Below are 19,400 nucleotides of genomic sequence, written 5' to 3'. Positions count from 1 at the left end.
CTTTGTTTGATTTATTAAGGATGTTCAGAGTTCAAACCCACTATGTTACTCCTTATAATCATTGGAATCTATAACTAATTTTGGTAAATAGATATCAATCACCTTTTCCTCTAAGCGAAATAGAATTCAGTAGCAAGTTTGAATGAAAATCGTCATTATAACCGAGAAGGATGGGTGAATTACCCATATGTAAATAGACTTATCCCCTTAAATAACAGTGTAACTGTGAGAAATGAAAAGTAAAGCTTTTAAAGCTTAAGATACATTTACCACAAATTTACTTGACTTTTCATTCTTTTCATATTACTTAGTGATGAGTGATGACTTGATAACCATAAATGAAAATGTTTGCTCTTTAAAAATGTTTGGACTACTTTATGTTCTCACCTGAAGATAGTTGATGCTTGATTAATATATGAAAAGTATTAATTCCTATATGTCATCAGCAGTTGGTTCAAATAAGGAGTGGAAACCAAAGGTGATCAGCTCTAATTTTGGGAAGGGTTCGGGAACAGTTGGTGCATCTGATGTTCCTACTAGTTCAGTTGAAGCCAATGCTCATTCGCAGCCTGTTTCAAGAGTTCTCGACTCTGAAGAAGCAACTTCAAAATTGCAGAAGAAGCTAGAGGAGTTGTATCTAAGATCTTATAATCTGTTAGTATCTTCTTGTGATAATCTAAGAACATTCTTGGTTTTTTGTTTTCAAATAGCCATAGGTGATGGATATTATGTTTGTAACTTAATATGAATATATTGTATGCAAATGGATTGCTTATATAATATGATAAATATTTAGTATTATGAGGCATTAAATGTGATTTAGTTTGATTATTTGTCAATCTACAATATATATATATATATAACAATAATTTACGAAATACAATCACGACACACGAATGTGTGTCATTTTTTTTAATGGCGTGTGCTTCAATGACACGCAATGTAAGTCATACATGCGTGTCATAAATTTATGACACACAAATGTATGTCATCTTAATTTATGATGGAGGCTTCAATGATGCTCAATGAACGTCATAAATGCGCGTCATAAACTTATGACGCACAGTTGCACGTCATAAATTTATGACGCACAGTTGCGCGTCATCTTAAATTCATATCGGTGGCTTCAACGACAGGCAAATGTGTGTCATCCGCACCCATAGATGACGCGCAATGTGCGTCATTAAAGGGGTTTTTCTACTAGTGCAAACATCACCCTCTATATTTAAACCTTATCCCTCTGAAGCAGCCTCAGTGATATCAGAATCATCAACTTCAACTATATTAGAATCATTAACTATTAGTGTGTCGTCATCTTCCATCATTGGAAAGATATTTTCATTATCCTCGCTAAACTCAGCAAGCTTTCACCGAATCACCTAATAAGGTTATCATTTGCACTACTTTCATACGGTATAGATGGTCCTACTACTTCAGCAGTAGGTGTAGTTGTTGATGAGGTAGGCAGATCTGATGGATTTATTGTTTCAGCTTAAATCTCAATCATCTAATTATTTAATGATTGATGCAGCCCAACATAACAACAACATCGTCATCATCCTCAAGCCAGATTGCTCCATATGTGAGTGGAATCTCTGATGTTGTGTGTCGATAACTCAAACATGAAACAAAAGCTTCAAGTTTTCTTTCAATTTTCTTCTTCGCTTGACAATGAGATACATCTACAAGGAACATCATGTTTATTGGCCTCTATGACATAAAGACAACACCATCGTTAATTTGTATAATTTGACCATTGGAATGGACAATTGTGAAATTTTTGTTAACCATTGTTTGAGATTTTTTTTTGGCTTTAATGAAGTTGTAAAAAGTAAAAGTTTTGTGAAGATTTACAAAACATAAGTATATTTAAAAGAAAAACGAGCTATCATCAATGACCAATTAGTGTACAATGATAAAAAAAATTCAGTGATATATAACTTAAATTTAAAAGATATATCACACCATTCAATGATGTTTTTGGCCAATTATTTAATGAAAAACATCTTTTTTCTCAGAGACAATTTAATGCACAATGACAGAAACTTTTCAGTGATCTATCACTTCAATTCAGTGATATATCACTTCAATTCAGTGATATATCATACCATTGAATAACCTATTTTTTTATTGAAATATGTCTTTTATCTAAGAGACCATTTAATGCACAATGACATGAAACTTTTTAGTGATATATCACTTCAATTCGGTGATATATCATATCATTGAAGTGATATATCATATCATTGAATGATATTTTTGGCCAATGCTTTAATGAAAAACGTCATTTTCTCATAGACCTTTTAATACACAATGACACAAAATTTTCAATGCCCAATCACTTCAATTTGGTGATATATCAGACAATTAAATGATGTTTTTAACCATATTTAATAATTCATCATACCCTATCATAATTCACCATAATTTTTTAGTGCTATATATAGCCATGCCTATATCAGACGCAAAACTTCATTGTTCAAGTTCTTATTCCAAAAATTTACATGGTAACAATTTCAACAACAATTTATTGTGATGAGAAATCTTTCACCATCTCCTTCATGGGAGACATTCGACTTTTCTACTTTATGATGAAAATTTCAAACAAGGTTGGAGCTACTGAAGATTTAACACTTTCTTTACTACTGTTCAGGTTTCCAACCTCTTTGGTTCCATAACATTCATCAATGGATTACCTGAAAAATGATGTTGTAGTTCAAACAATGATTGACAAATACATTACCAATTCGATGAGTAATGTTGATTTTTTTGTCTAGTATCACAAGCAAGCCACAACTCCTTCCACATAAAAAACAAAATCTTCTAACGTATTTGATAATATAGAAGTTGAACTTCAAGAACATGAACTATTTTTATATAGAATGAAACAAGAGAAAGAATGGATGATTGAAGAACTTAACTTAACATCGGATGAGTCAATTGACTATGAAGACTAAGATGTGTGTGTAACTTAATGCTTCTATTGTATTGTAATATAATGTTGGAGTTAATGTTTCTAATCTAATATGATGTATGAGTTAATATTTTTTATTTAATAAAAAAAATAATCAATATGACTGTTGGAATTCGTCACTTCGATATGACGAGTTTCATAATTTTTTCCCAAAAATATAATTTTTTAAAAATAGTCTAAATTCAAAAAAATAATATTATTTTAATAGAACTTGTCATGTTGATATAACAAGTTTCAAAAAAATAATAAAAATTAGACCTCAAGATCAGATCTATTAAATATATTTTTTATTGAAACTCGTCATATCAACGTGACCATGACAACTTTTTTATGTCATACTAGGCTAATTATATAGCGACCAAACCAAACCTTAAAGTAGGTTTTGTACCATGCAGTGCACCAATCATATATATTCCTTATAAAAGCATCTAATTACATAGGGAAATTCATTTTTGTATTCTTTCTATGCAAATCGTAACATTTTATATGTTTTTCATTTGTTTAAATGATTATTTATTATGTATTCTAGTCGCATAAATATTATTTTATGTTGCTGTCACAATTTTTCTATACCAAAACATATTTAATTTTCGCATTTATGTACTGATTTCTATTTCAACAATACAGATTTTTAAATTTATTTGAAAAATTAGTATTTTAAAAAAATATTTATAAAAAATAATATTTATTTATTAAATATGTTATATAAAATAAAAACACATTCTACTAATCACACTTTTTTTTTAAAAAAAAATACAACTAATAAAATACACTTTTAATCTATACCCCTCAACAGGCCTTAGACAATACAAGAATTGAGTATAAGGCAGGCGGCAATGTCCATCCTCTTGCTTTTGGCATGCATAATTAATTGTGGCCATATAATTGTTTTAGGTAAGCCAATCGTCAACCTTTTTCTTCTCAATCAACCGTCTACCTTTGATTCTTCTGACGATATAAATATTGTTCTATATAATAAAAAAATAAAGGTTCGATATCTGTTTTAACCCCTATACTATTGTTAAATTATCAATTTTTAAAAAAATATTTTTATCTTGAAATGACTTTTGTACAATTAGACGAACATGAAATGGACTAAATCTTATGTATAAACTTGACCCAATTTTGATCTTGTTCATGAAAAACTACAAGTCAAACTGATAAAAAAAAATTGTTCTCGGTACCAAAAAAATAATTTAACTATATTATGGAGCCAAAACAAGTATTGAGCCAAAAATAAAATATCTTGTATAGAAGATTCAACGCCCCACTCCCATCACCACATGTGATTCCAAGAATTATTCTATCAGCAACTTCTTTGATATCTCTGCTTCACTTCGGCGAAAGCAGAGGCTGCAAACATTAGTTATTGCGAATATATACCAATATACTTGCCATATACATACATATAAAGCTTAGTTTATGTATCCATATATTTTCTATTTATGTTGCTAAATTCAAACTGTTTAGAGGGCATGGAGCATCAAGATTCTAAAGTGATTACTCCGTCTCACCGTGCCAAAGAGATCGGTAACGTCGACATCCCCGAAAGCTCCGGTAAATTTCCATTTTAGTCTCGAGCGTCATTCCATGAATAGAATATATGTATATATCTAGTTATATAGTCCAGTATATAGTTTCCACTTTCCAATAATGAACATGTTTAACATGTTATGCAGATGAAGAGGTAAATGATTCTCCCATAGAGCAAGTTCGACTCACTGTCCCGATTCGTGATGATCCAACATTGCCGTGTTTGACTTTTCGAACATGGGCATTAGGGATAACCTCATGTGCTGTTCTGTCATTCTTGAACCAGTTCTTCCAGTATCGCCAAAATTCATTGCAAATATCTTCGGTCTCAGCACAAATCATTGTTCTTCCACTTGGAAAGCTTATGGCAGCATATCTACCACGCAAATCGCTAAAGATTCCTTCAACGAAATGGTCGTTCTCATTAAATCCAGGCCCTTTTAACATGAAAGAGCATGTCCTGATTACTATATTTGCAAATTCTGGTTCCACCAATGTTTATGCAGTGAACATTATTACCATTGTTAAGGCCTTTTATCACGGTCAGATACACCCTTTGGCTGCTTTGTTGTTAGCTCAAACTACGCAGGTCGGTTTTTTATTACGGGCGTAAGGGATGCTATTGCAGTCTCGTATGTTTCTTACCATCATTGTTTCTTTTGGAATATTCAGATGCTTGGATATGGATGGGCTGGCATGTTCCGAAAGTTTCTCGTTGATTCGCCGTATATGTGGTGGCCTAACAACCTTGTGCAGGTCTCCCTATTTAGGTGCTTTCTCTTTGGATTCTTTTTATCTCCTATTACTTTATAGCTGTTTGCAATTTCCAACTCGTTAACTGTATTCATAGGGCATTGCATGATGACGAGGTTCGGTCAAAAGGTGGCCTAACGAGGCTGCAGTTCTTCCTCGTGGTGTTCTTATCAAGCTTCGCATACTATATTGTTCCCAACTATCTTTTTCCATCGATCACTGCTTTATCTTTTGTTTGCTGGATATGGAAGGACTCGGTGACCGCCCAAATAATCGGAGCCGGTCGAGGTGGACTTGGGGTCGGATCATTTGCCTTGGATTGGTCGACAGTGGCTAGCTTTTTACAGTCTCCATTAGCCACCCCTGCATTTGCTATAATAAACATAATGCTGGGGTTTATCATTGTTGTTTATATATTAATCCCTATAGCTTACTGGAGTAACTCATATGATGCTATGAGATTTCCGATCATCTCGTCGCACGTGTTCACCGATGATGGCGGAAAATACAATGTTTCAAGAGTTTTGAATTTCACAACCTACGAATTCAACCAGCAAGGATATGATGGCTACAGCAAAATTAACTTGAGTGTCTTCTTTGTATATGCTTATGGTATTAGCTTTGCCACACTGGCCGCTACAGTGTCTCATGTTGTACTTTTTCATGGACGGTAAGGTACTTATATATTGAGATTTAGAATTCGGCAGTCGAAGCACTTTCGGTTAAAAAAATACTTTGTATTTGCAGCACAATCTGGGAACAAACAAGATCAGCATTGGGGGATAAGTTGAGTGATGTTCATTACAGATTGATGAAGAAAAACTACAAATCAGTCCCACAATGGTGGTTTTACATGCTGTTGATTATCGTAATCGGACTCGCCATGCTTATTTCCGAAGGCTTTGGAAGACAATTCCAGCTCCCTTACTGGGAGTCCTTTTGGCAATTGGCTTGGCTATGTTCTTCACTCTCCCTATTGGCGTGATTATGGCTACCACGAACCAGGTATATTTTTGAACCACACCCTGTTCGTCTGCTAATTTGTTATATTCGGTTCACCATATCTATATATGCAGCAACCAGGACTAAATGTCATTACTGAGCTGATTATCGGTTACATTTATCCGGGAAAACCACTGGCAAATGTTGTTTTCAAGACCTACGGCTACATAAGCGCGGCGCAGGCAATAATGTTTCTGCAGGATTTCAAACTAGGCCATTATATGAAAATTCCTCCGAAGTCGATGTTTGTTGTGCAGGTAATTTCTTAACTACATAGATTTGATTCTTGTAACGATACATAGCTAGCTAGCTTTATGACCTGAAATGTGCGGATTACTGAAGCTGGTCGGAACAATGGTAGCGTCTTCTGTCTATTTCGGGACTGCTTGGTGGCTCCTCACAACAGTGGAGCATATCTGTGATCCATCTAAATTGCCACAAGGAAGCCCCTGGACATGCCCTGGGGATGACATATTCTACAATGCCTCCATCATTTGGGGAGTAGTCGGACCATTGCGAATGTTCGGTCGTCTCGGATTGTACTCGAAGATGAACTACTTCTTTCTTATCGGCATCCTCGCACCATTTCCTGTATGGGCACTGTCTCGTATGTTTCCGGACCAAAACTGGATTAAGCTCATTAACATGCCCTTAATCGTTGGAGGTTCCGGGTATTTACCGGCGGCCAGGGTTGTGAACTACTGGTGTTGGGGTACGGTAGGGTTGGTGTTCAACCTATTAGTGTATAGGAGGTACAAGGGCTGGTGGGCTCGCCACAACTACATTCTGTCAGCTGGGTTAGATGTTGGGGTAGCTTTCATGGCCATCCTCTGCTACTTCACGTTACAGATGTGGGATATTAATGGACCTAAATGGTGGGGTGCCCTGTTAGATGATCACTGCCCCCTGGCAAGTTGCCCCACTGCTCCTGGAATACAAGTTGAAGGTTGCCCCGTTTTTAGCTGAAAATCTAGCATCTTATTTCATTTGTATTGTAACCTACTATAATATAATATTTTAAGTTGTAATAAAAAATATTATAAATTGTATTCTATTTTGGGTTGAATAAATATTTTAAGTTAATAATTATCATAAATTGACTTTAAATTAGATTGTTACACACTAAAATTAAGCCAGAAAGACAAAAAGACCAATAGAACGAAACTTGTTAGCATATTGGAGCCTTGACTTAGCAGAGTTGTTGGTCAGAAATAGTAGCTTCGTTCTCTTTAATCACGTCATGATATTATGAATTAGTACTTCACAAGTATGAACCATAAATTCGATAATCAAATGGAAAGCTGAGGGGTAAAAAGAGAGAAAAAATCAATTACTTAAGACTTCGTATAACTATAGATAACAAACTATAATATTGCTCGATTTAAAAAGTTATTGTAAATCGTCGATAACATGTGATTAATTGTATAATATCATCAACAGAAGATGATTGCTTTATTCTCTACTATAATAATAATCTTATTAATGTTAGATCATCTTTATTTCTCAGTTTTTATTTTTATTTTTAAGAGCATTATTTTTCTAAATAATCCATTTGATCGAGAAACCAAAATATTTTCATGGTTTAATACAACAAATGAAAATAAATCAAGCTTTGGCTTTTATTTTTGTCTAAATAAATATATTTTTTATTAATATGAGGTAAGTATAAGATAATATATGTTCATAGATAATTCTATGGAGATTTTATACCTTTGCACAGCAATGCAAATAGTATTTTTCCTATAACAAATGATGGTTACTTATCATGCTCGAACTCAGGATCTCAAAGAGCAATAATAATTTATTTATAATTGAGGTCGCTTAGTTCGTGCTATCAATAACTAGGTGATCTAATAGAATGATACACTAAATCATTTAAACAATATCAGGTTTTTGAGTTCTGATATTTACAAATGAAACAAACTATATTGAAAAAGTTGCTCTTATAATATCCTATCCGAAAATTAGTAGATAAGATATAGGTGATTATAGTAAAAAAATAAAAGAATTTTAATGGAGAAGATTTAGTTGCGAATGAAACAAATTAGTTAGTTTTTGGGGATTTGACAGTGGAGGCAGAGGAAGAGGCCAAGAGATGAAAAATGATCGAGAAAGATCCAGAGGCCGTGGCGGGGGAAAGGACAAAATTGATGCTTTTGGCCGACTATTGTAAGCGATCTTGCAGTTTAGAACATTCTAAAAATTCTTTTCTCTCCATTGGGTTTTCTTAAAACCATGGGGTGTATTGATAAATCGGGCAAAGTAAACGAAAGAACACAAGAATTTTAACGAGCTTCGGCAATGTGCTTACGTCCTCGGTGCCTAGGCGGCGCTAGAAAATTTTATTCAAATTCTCATAGGTTTAGGTTACATCTCTATTTATAATAGAAAACCTTGGTACATAATTATAAAATTAACCCTGTACTGTACCACGGGGCCGCAGCCCCCGTACCCCCAACCCACATAATTGTAACCCCCTCTACGAGACTTTCTTTGTAAGGACAATTGATGTTCGCTTCGCTCACTCCGCTCCATCCCCTGTCCTCTTTACCGGTATATTTATGAGCCATACCTTACAAATCTCCACCTTGGCGAATATCATGCCCCTTAGAAAACATTCAATGTGGGTTGGGTTACCTTAGTTCTTTAACAACTTGAAACATTCAACAAGTCCAAGCAATGCTTGAACTTGTCTATCGTAACTGGCTTGGTGAACATATCAGCGGCATTCTCATCAGTGTGTACCTTCTGAAACAAAATCTCTTCAGATGCAACCAACTCTCTGATCTTGTGAAAACATACATCAATGTGCTTAGTTCTAGCACGATATACCTGATTCTTAGCTAAGTGAATAGCACTTTGATTGTCGCAAAGCAGCTGAACTCCACCTTGCTGAACACCCAACTCCTTCACTAAACCAGTGAGCCATAAAGCTTCTTTTGCAGCTTTAGCCGCTGCCATGTACTCAGCTTCAGTTGTAGATAGTGCCACTACAGATTGAACAGTAGACTTCCAACAAATAGGTCCTCCACCAAGAGTAAAAACATACACTGTCGTAGATCTTCTATTATCCAAGTCACCTGCATAGTCTGAATCCACATATCCTACAACCAAAGGATTATCTCGTTGACTACCAAAAACAATTCCATGTCCCACAGTACCCTTTAAGTATCGAAAGATCCACTTGACTACTTTCCAATGTTGCTTACCAGGTTTAGACATTTTACTTACAAACTTGACTAACATCATGAGCTAAATCAGGACGAGTACATACCATTGCATACATCAAGCAGCCAACAGCATTAGAATACGGAACCTTTGCCATATCTTCAGCTTCCTTATCTGTCTTAGGGCACTGTTCTGATGAGAGCTTAAAGTGGTTCGCCAATGGAGTGCTAACTAGTTTTGCGCTGCTCATCGCAAACCTTTCTAGCATTTTTTCAACATAACCCCGTTGAGATAGCCACAGTCTCCTTGAGTCTCTGTCCCTGCAAATTTCCATTCCAAGAATTTTCTTTGCAGCACCTAAATATTTCATATCAAATTCCTGACTCAATAAAGTTTTCAAACCGATAACATCATCCATGTTCTTCGCAGCAATTAACATATCATCAACATACAGTAATAGAAAAATAAAAAAACCATCATTAAGGCTCTTAACATAGACACAACAATCATACTCACATCAGTTGTAGCCAATCTTGATCATATAGGAGTCAAACCATTTATACCACTGTCTCGGAGACTGTTTTAACCCGTACAAAGATTTCTTCAATCTGCAAACTAAATGCTCGTTTCCAGGTTGAGTGAAACCTTCAGGTTGCCGCATGTAGATCTGCTACTCTAAATCACCATGCAAAAAAGCAGTTTTAACATCCATCTGCTCTAAATGCAAATCCCAACTGGCCACTAATGCAAGTATTGCTCGGATTGAAGTGTGCCTGACCACAGGAGAAAAAGTTTCATCATAATCAACTCCTTTCTGCTGTGAAAAACCCTTTGCTACCAAACGAGCCTTGAACTTGAACTTCTCCCCCTCATTTTCTGTTACTGTTGGTTTCTTCTTATACACCCATTTGCAACCAATCGGCTTTTTACCCTCAGGAAGGCGAACCAACTCCCATGTACAATTGTGATTCAAAGACTCCATCTCCTCAACCATGGCTGTCATCCACTTGTCGTTTTCCTGACTAGTAACAGCATCATGAAAATTAATCGGATCATCACTGCTAACAATAAGTGCAAAAGAGACCAAGTCTTCAAAACCCAATCTACTCGGAGGCTTTATATTCGTCCGTCTCACCCTATCTCTGGCGAGACTATAATCTTGCAAATCATCCGTAGTGGAATCACCAGAAGTCGGTTGAGAAGTTTTTGGTTTCTCAACTGTAAACTGCTCGAAATCCACCACTGTCGTGTCTTTCTTCTGTTGCAACATGGATTGTTCATCAAAAACAACATCTCTACTGATCACAATTTTCTTCGCAACTAGATCCCAGAACTTGAATCCTTTGACACCTTTCTTGTAACCCAGAAAAATGCACTCCTTCGATTTTGCATCAAGTTTGGATCTCTCATCAGCAGGTACATGCACATAAGCAGGGCAACCAAAAATCCGTAAGTTATCAAAACTAACATCATGACCAGTCCATACCTCTTCTGCAACTTTCCCAGCCAATGATGCCCTTGGCGATCTGTTGATAAGATAACACGCCATGTTAACAACCTCGGCCCAGAAGTGTTTGGGAAGCCCCGCATTCAACCACAAACATCTGGCTCTTTCATTCAACGACCTGTTCATCCGTTCCGCAACACCATTTTGTTGTGGTGTCTTGCGCACTGTAAAATGTCTCTTAATCTCGTGCTCCTTACAGAAGTGTAAGAACTGTGAATCTGTGTACTCCGTACCATTGTCAGATCGCAAACACTTGATTTTTCGTCCTGTTTGGTTTTCTACCTCAGCTTTCCATAGCTTGAACTTCTCAAAAACTTCAGATTTCTGTTTCAAAAAATACACCCAAACTTTCCGTGAAAAATCATCAATAAAAGTAACATAATACATAGATCCACCCAAAGACGATGTCGTGGAAGGCCCCCATACATCAGAATGCACATAATCAAGAATCCCTTGAGTTGTGTACCTCGCAGTCTTGAAACGGACTTTAGTCTGTTTACCAAGAACACAATACTTGCAAAAATCGAGCTTACAGCTTTTGACACCATGCAACAGATTTCTTTTGTGTAATTTTGTCATACCACGTTCACTAAGATGAGCAAGACGCATATGCCACAGTTTTGTAGTATCATCACAGGACTTAATAGAATGAACTCCACCTGCAACGGTACTCCCTAACAATCTATAAATATTTCTTGCAGTCATCTTTCCTTTCATCACAGTTAAAGCATCTTTAACAATCCGAATGGTTTCCCTATCCTCATCAGCCTTAGGGATAAAACCATTCTTGTGCAAAGTTCCCAAAGAAATCAAATTATTCTTCAAATCTGGGATATGTCGAACACCACTCAACGTTCGAACAGAGCCATCATACATCTTAATTCTGTCATCACCAATACCAACAATATTCCAACATCAATCATCACCCAAATAAACAGAACCAAAATTAACTGACCTGTATGTCGAAAACCATTCCTTATTTGGCGTGATATGATAAGAACATTCAGAATCAAGAATCCACGCATCCGTCAATTGAGTCGTTGAAATAGAAAGCATATCACCCTCACTGCAATCAGAATTGTCATCCTCGACCACGTTCATAGACTTGGATGAAACATCACGCTTCTCATCAGTTTGCTTTTTCAACTTCGGACAGTCTCGCTTCATATGTCCCGCCTCCTTGCACTTGTAGCAGTGAATTGTCTTCTTATCCTTAGATTTGGATCTGGAATTCCGCTTTCCAGACCATGCCTTCTCTGGCTTCCGTCCACGGTCTCGATTACCCTTGACATATAAGCTATCGGCTTGAGAGTTTTTCCCTGCATTCTGCTTCCGCTGGTTGTGAGCCAACAAGGCTGCAGTAATCTCCTCAACGTTGATAGTCTCTTTCCCATATGTAAGAGTAGTCACCATGTGTTCGTAAGAGGGAGGCAACGAACACAACAAAATCATCGCTCTGTCTTCATCCTCAATTTTTACATCAAGCCGAGCCAAATCAGAAACGATTTGATTGAAGACATTCACGTGTTGCGCCAAATCATGATCGTCCTGCATCTTCAGCCCATACAGCCGCTGCTTTAGATACAGTTTTGTCGTTAAGGATTTGGACATAAACTAACTTTCCAACTTCCTCCAAATTTCGTCTGGAGACGATAGATGCATGACGTGATACATAACCTCGTCCGCCAAGCATAATCGTATGGTTCCTGCCGCTCGTTGTTGCAATTCTTCCCAATCTTCCTCCTCCATCGACGCCGACTTTGTAGGTCGCAAAGCCTTTAGGATCCCCTGCTGTGCCAACAGATCCTTCACCCTCGTTTGCCATAATCCGAAGTTACCCAGACCATCGAATTTCGCGACTTCGAATTTTGCTCCTGACATCTGATACCAATTGTTGATAAATCGGGCAAAGTAAACGAAAGAACACAAGAATTTTAACGAGGTTCGACAATGTGCTTACGTCCTCGGTGCCTAGGCGGCGCTAGAAAATTTTATTCAATTCTCATAGGTTTAGGTTACATCTCTATTTATAATAGAAAACCCTGGTACATAATTACAAAATTAACCCTGTACCGTACCGCGGGGCCGTAGCCCCCGCACCCCCAACCCACATAATCGTAACCCCCTCTACGAGACTTTTTTTGTAAGGACAGTTGATGTTTTCTTCACTCACTCCGTTCCATCCCCTGTCCTCTTTACCAGTATATTTATGAGCCATACCTTACATGGTGTATTCGATTGAAGTGATTTTTTATTAGTATTTTGTTTTGGTTTTAATATCTTTAGGACTCGAATTCTGCGGCATATGGCTACTGAACTGTATTTGAATATGAGAAACGATGGTTATGTCAAAAGTTGAAGATTTACTGAAGCTGAACTTGAAAACTTTGGCAAATATTCCTTTAAGGTCACACACTGTTGATGACATCAAGGAGGTAGGACTAGTGAAAGCATTCTTGTCTCTGTTTACTGTAACTTGAGAATTGTTTCTTGTTTTGCTTGAAAATATCCCAGTTGCTATCCTTAAAACATGATTTTTTTTTTGTAGTGAAAGATTAAAATGGCTTCTTTAGATACTTTTAAGCTGTCACCAGCCGTAGTTTCGATTCTCGGTCTCTAAAATGTCTGTATAAAGCGATGTCAGTGAAAAATGCTTATACGGCGCCCGAAGGGAAAAAATGAAATGTTTATAGTCTTGCTTTATGATTTCCTTTCGAAATTCTAATGATTCATGGTTGAATATTTTCTTTATTGTAGGCCATCAGAAAGGATAATAAGCAACGATTTAGTCTTCTGGAGGAAAATGGGGAGCTTTTGATACGTGCAAACCAAGGTCACGCTCTAACGGTTATGAATCCTTGTTTAAACAAAAATCAATTCCTTCGTTCTTTATCTTATCTTTCCTTTATGCTTATCTGTTGTTTTGAGCGTCTTTGTTGATGTATGTTCACTATCTAATGAAAGATAGCACGTGTCACATTGCAGACAGTCGAGTCTGAAAGCTTATTAAAAGAAATCCTTTCAGCTGATGTAGTGCAAGGTAAGAACATCATTTTTGATGCTCTTGTGTTAAGTCTTCTATTTTGCTTAATTGTCTCGACTTTCCCAGAAATGACAGTTTGCGTACATGGAACCTATAAGAGGAATTTGGAATCAATTTTAGAGTCAGGTTTGAAGCGCATGAAAAGATTGCATGTCCACTTCTCAAGTGACTTGCCGACGGATGGTGAAGTGATAAGTGGTGGGAAATCATGAAAAATCTCTTTACCTGTATAGTATTAAATTGTCGCCGCAACGTAGCGTAATGCCCGTATCGTAACGTTTTTAAGGTTATCGTGATACAATATCGACGTAACGCGATAAGAGAACCGCATCACGATTGTTGCGGTCAAAAACTATTATGTAACATCGCAACACGCTATAAATTGCGCCGTAACACCGTAACAAACTTTAAATTATCTGAAATATAAAATTACTCGAATTGTTCTAATTTAGTTCTTAAAAGTGGATTATAAATATATATCATTAATAATATCGTAATAGTTATGTTTAAAATTAGTTACTTAAATTAGAATTAATTAAATTATTTATTAACGTTATTTTAAAATTAAATTAATTTAAATTTAAATTGATTTTCTCATATCTAAAATTGAAGTGATTAATTTTAAATTAAATTTTTATATTAACATTAAGATCATAATTATATGATTATTATTTATTATATAAATTTTGTATAAGAGAGGAATTCACTTTATAATACTATAATAGTATATGTATTTTATCTATTTACGATGAAACTATAAAATTTTATCTAATCTATAATATAAAGAATAAATAAATAAATAATATTATAAAAAAATTTAAAAAAAGGAATATAATCCTTAACAAAAAAAAAAAGTGATGGTGTGTGCGTAATTGGAGTACTTTTAGTTTGATCTATACAAAGAAGAGAAATAGACTCCAGCATAAAAAGCTTCAAAAATTGGTTTTTGCCCATTATAATATAAGGTTGAAGCTGGGACACATGCAAAGAAAAAGTGCATAAGAATTATAAAAGGGTTTTAATCCGATTAATCTTGAAAATAGTTTTGAAGAAAATGACCTACTAAATGCATGAATTGAAGAAAGAGAGAATGCTACACTTTTTAGTGAACAAAATTTCTCATGATTGCCTGAGGAGATATTTAATGAAACTGATGAAGAAACTCAAGGTGGAGATATAAACAATTCACCTACTCCATTTAATGAGGAAAATGTTCAATTATCGACGTCAAGTTATGATGATGATGAGGATGAGGATGACGATATTTATGGTGGTTGTGATGATCATGGTGATGATAATGAAGGTACGTACAAACTAGAATATGGACACATTTATTCTACTGTTTTTCATGGAGATCAAGGTACGTCCATATATCCTTACGATGATAATTCAGGTTTGTATATAAAAAATGCATCATAAAATAAAAGAGGTGAAGATGATAGAACTCGTAGGAGAATGGGAGAACATTTTTATGATTCATTTGCATGTTCATCATCATATAGTTCATTTACAAATGATAATGAAATTAGTGAATCATCTTATGGTTCTCATTCTTACCAATCAAATTCATGTTATCCACCTTACTTTGAAAAAATCCAAGTTATGGATTTTTTTGTCATCATTTATCATACAACATGTTTCCTACCAATGATGCACATAATTTGATGTCTTCTTCACATGGAATAAGAAGAAATCAAAATCAAGACAATGAAGAATATGTAAATGCTTTAGATCTACCACGCCATTTATTTTGGTGGTGAATTGTAACATATAGAAGTTTTATATTTGTAGTTATAAATTTTTTTTCTTTCTAAGTTATGTAAAATGAACATTTTTATGTTAAAATATAAAAAATTTTGATATGATTTTAGTGATATTGTTTATATGTTATTCATTAACATTATAATTGTTAGTACCCATTATCCAGTATGATAACACTTCTATGGTTTATAATTGTTTTTAATAAATTTTTATCTATGAAATTAAATTTTTATTTTCAAAATAAAATATTAAAAGAGTATATTAATATTAGTATATTAAAAGATAACTGTAAAATGTATAAATATAATATTTTAGACGTATTGTGATTTTTGAGAAAGAGATCACGCCCGCGACAGCCGCAACACGTTACGTAACGTCCGCAGCATCCGCAACCACAACACTACAACCGCAACCGAAATTTGATACTATGTTTATGTGATGATTGCGGTGATATAATATCTTTTATTCATCTCTTATGATTCTTCTTTAACGGATCCAATAGGATATTCTGGTCCTTTGAACTTTATCTAAGCAACGACATAGGGAACTCGTTCGTTTTACTCTTGGATTTTAATATTTAAGATAGGCATACATGACAAACTGTTTTGGTGATCACCAGAGGATTCATGCTAAAGAATATGAAATGGGATTACTAAGATTCGATTTATGACACAAACTTTAATAGCAAATGCCGAGCACTAATTAGCAAATGCTGCAGATTTGTTTCTGATGATTCGGCACTTTTTGTTTTCTTCAGGTATGAGATGAGATGTTAACATTTTGATCTATCTCAATGTTAGAAAAGCTTTGGAAGGTAAGCGGACTTCTTTTGAGTTTTAGGCCAGTGATGATTCTATAAACTGAAGCAATAACTGCAAATCACGCCTTTGTAACTTTTGATTCAAGTCATGTCAGAAACTTTATGGATATTTTCTTGCTAAACAAAGGTGCTTATGTTATCTTGTTTGATGAGTGTAGAAGGAATGAATCTGTACATTTCAGACGACAAAGTGATTTTGACTGAGGGGTTGAATGGGGTGGTGCCTGTCAAGTACTTTGAGAAGATAGAATCATGTCCGGATAGACGACTTATACCTTTGTCAAATGTCGAAAAGTGAATGATGAAGAAACAATTTTCTGGTCTCTTTTAAACGTCTATTGATTATTTTTATTTGATCTGATAAAAGATGGTTTCATTTTGTTTTATTTGATCCCATTAATGAAAGAATAAAAATGAAAAAAAAAACTCTCTTAGACATTGTAAGAGAATTTCTTGGACAAGAACGATCGCTAAAATAGATGAAAAATGCAGCAGTTAAAAGGAACCTACCCTGTTGTTGGAGCAACTATGACATCTGTCTTGACAAATATGTTCCTAAGCATCCTCAGCTTTCTTGCCATGAATCAACAAGGAACGTTCACAGGATCCCAAGTACTAAAAATCCACCTCCGATTCAGTTCCTTGTTTAAAATCCCCTCCGATTCAATCCGCGTCATCACACTCATCGTCATCTCCACCGTATGGCTGCTGTTTTATGATAGTCTTGGTTCAGGCCCTTGAGAAGCTCACCAAACCCGATGTTTGTTTCGGGAGAGTCTTGGTTCAGGCCCTTGAGAAGCTCACACAACTCGATGAACTCGATGTTTGTTTCGGGATTTTCATCAAAACGAAGAGAAGAAGCTCAAACATCTCCCATGGCAGGGCCGATGGAGTTTCTCCGATGTCGATTACATGGCTGAATATGCAGCTCATTCTTATCAGCTTCATGGAGACCTTCAGTATTGTTCGACTGACCAAGGTTTACAACGAACAGTACCCTGAAAATATGAGAAGTGTCGAAACGATTTTTTTAAAAGTGAGATTTTAAAAAATACACCATTTTTAATTTATCTCTTTTGGTTAATTTTTTATTAAAAAGAATAAATGTGATTTAAAAATTTCTTATTTTGAAAAATTTGGGGGGTTTTTTTAAAAATAAAAATTATGGTTCGAGGTGTCGCCACCAATCTTTAATTAGGATGTGATTGGGAATCCAAAAATGTTTTGTCATTTTAAATTAAAAAAATAATTTTAATTAAAACAACAAATAGAGATATGCGTTACCAAAATTCGAGTTCGAGAGTCGGTTACGCGTGGGGAAGGATTAACATTCCCACAGCTCCCTAAATCGGTACCTAGTCGATTAATCAATTGTCTTTGTAGTAAACTTTATAAATTCAACTTTAATTTAATTTATGATCCTTTCAACAAACATCAGCGGTATTATTTTATACCAATAATCATTTAAAATACCTTCCTAATTAGTTAAGGAGATATTTTATGTTTTATTGTATAAAATAATTTAACCTTAACACATATAATAAATTTAATGATTAAATCAAAAAATATAAAAATTCAAAGTCACTATTGCAAGTACTTCATATTTTAGGTACAACGAGTGTAAATAATCCTATAATAATAATACAAATTAAAAATATTAAAATTCAAGGATTAAATTATAACTAATAAAACATTAGTGCTCAAAATATAATACAACATAGTTTCATTAAATGACTAAAATACAAAAGTTACAGACTAGGAGGGACCCAAAATGTAATTGCTCCACACGCTGGAATTACACAGAAGACCCCTGACCAAAATGGCGTCGTTTCGATTGAAGTATAAAAGGCCTAAGCAATGTCTAAAATCATTTCATTTTATTTGTTTCAAAAACCAGAGAGAGAGAGAATTAAAATTCTCTCAATTCTCTTTATGGATGAGAAAACAACCACAACGGTCGGCGGGGCCAACGACGGCGTACAATGGTCGAAGAATGCCAACCGACCCCTAAATGTTCCTCTTTTCACACTTAACATGAAAACTACCTTCAATCGGCCTAAAAACAACCATACAAGCCTAGATCTAAGTTTTACCTTTAGGGAAAAAATGAAGAGATCGGCGACCTTTGGCTTACCTCTAACAATTATAGTGTTTGGTAAGTTTCTTATGAGCTCTCTCTTTTCTTTCTGAGTTGGTTCTTTGCTTTGGGTTCGAATTTTTTTTTCTTTGGTCTGTTCGAATCCCTTTTTTTCCTCTCTGAATCCCCCTATTTTATCTCTTTTTCTTCACCGAATACCCTTGACTTATGGTTGGCTACTAATTTCCTTGTGTTTGGTAGTGTAATGACAAGTTTAGGTGAAATCATCCCCTAATTTTTGGGGTTAGGTATTTTCTTGACTTTGGTTTGATTTCGCTGATTTTGCTTCTGTTTTGCTATTGGGTGCAGATTTGTCAATGGCGGCGAGAATGGCTCGGTAGTGGCTCGGCTTGAGTTAGTGTGCGGCGGCTGTTGAAGTTGGCGGCAGCTTGCTTTAGGATTAGGGTTTTAGCAAACCCTAAATAACCATCAATTTGGATCGTTAATTTGGGTACAGATCCAACGGCTAGAATTGAATGGTGGCTGCTGCTAACGATGGAAACCCTAACGGGTCAGATCTGTATTTGGGCCAGTTTGGGTCATTGGGTTTGCTGAATTCCGAGCTTCATCTGTTCCAACCTTGTTGTAATTGTTATCATTTTTTAATTCGGGCCTATAAACATAAAACCCTTCATTTAGTGAATTAAATTATCATAACATATATATATATATATATATATATATATATATGCATATATATAT

At 35.2% G+C, this 19,400-nt stretch overlaps 2 pseudogenes; both read left to right on the top strand.

Annotated features, from left to right (window-relative positions):
• The first annotated feature begins 4,343 nt into the window (after positions 1-4,343).
• On the top strand, positions 4,344-7,255 carry LOC120183151 (annotated as a pseudogene).
• A 1,061-nt stretch (positions 7,256-8,316) lies between these two features.
• On the top strand, positions 8,317-16,923 carry LOC120182831 (annotated as a pseudogene).
• The last annotated feature ends 2,477 nt before the right edge of the window (positions 16,924-19,400 follow it).

The sequence above is a fragment of the Hibiscus syriacus genome, unplaced genomic scaffold (assembly GCF_006381635.1).
Source record: "Hibiscus syriacus cultivar Baekdansim isolate YM2019G1 unplaced genomic scaffold, ASM638163v2 tig00112738_pilon, whole genome shotgun sequence".
Classification (NCBI taxonomy): Eukaryota; Viridiplantae; Streptophyta; class Magnoliopsida; order Malvales; family Malvaceae; genus Hibiscus; species Hibiscus syriacus.
Note: the sequence above shows the minus strand (reverse complement) of the source record. Positions and strands in the feature narration are given on the sequence as shown.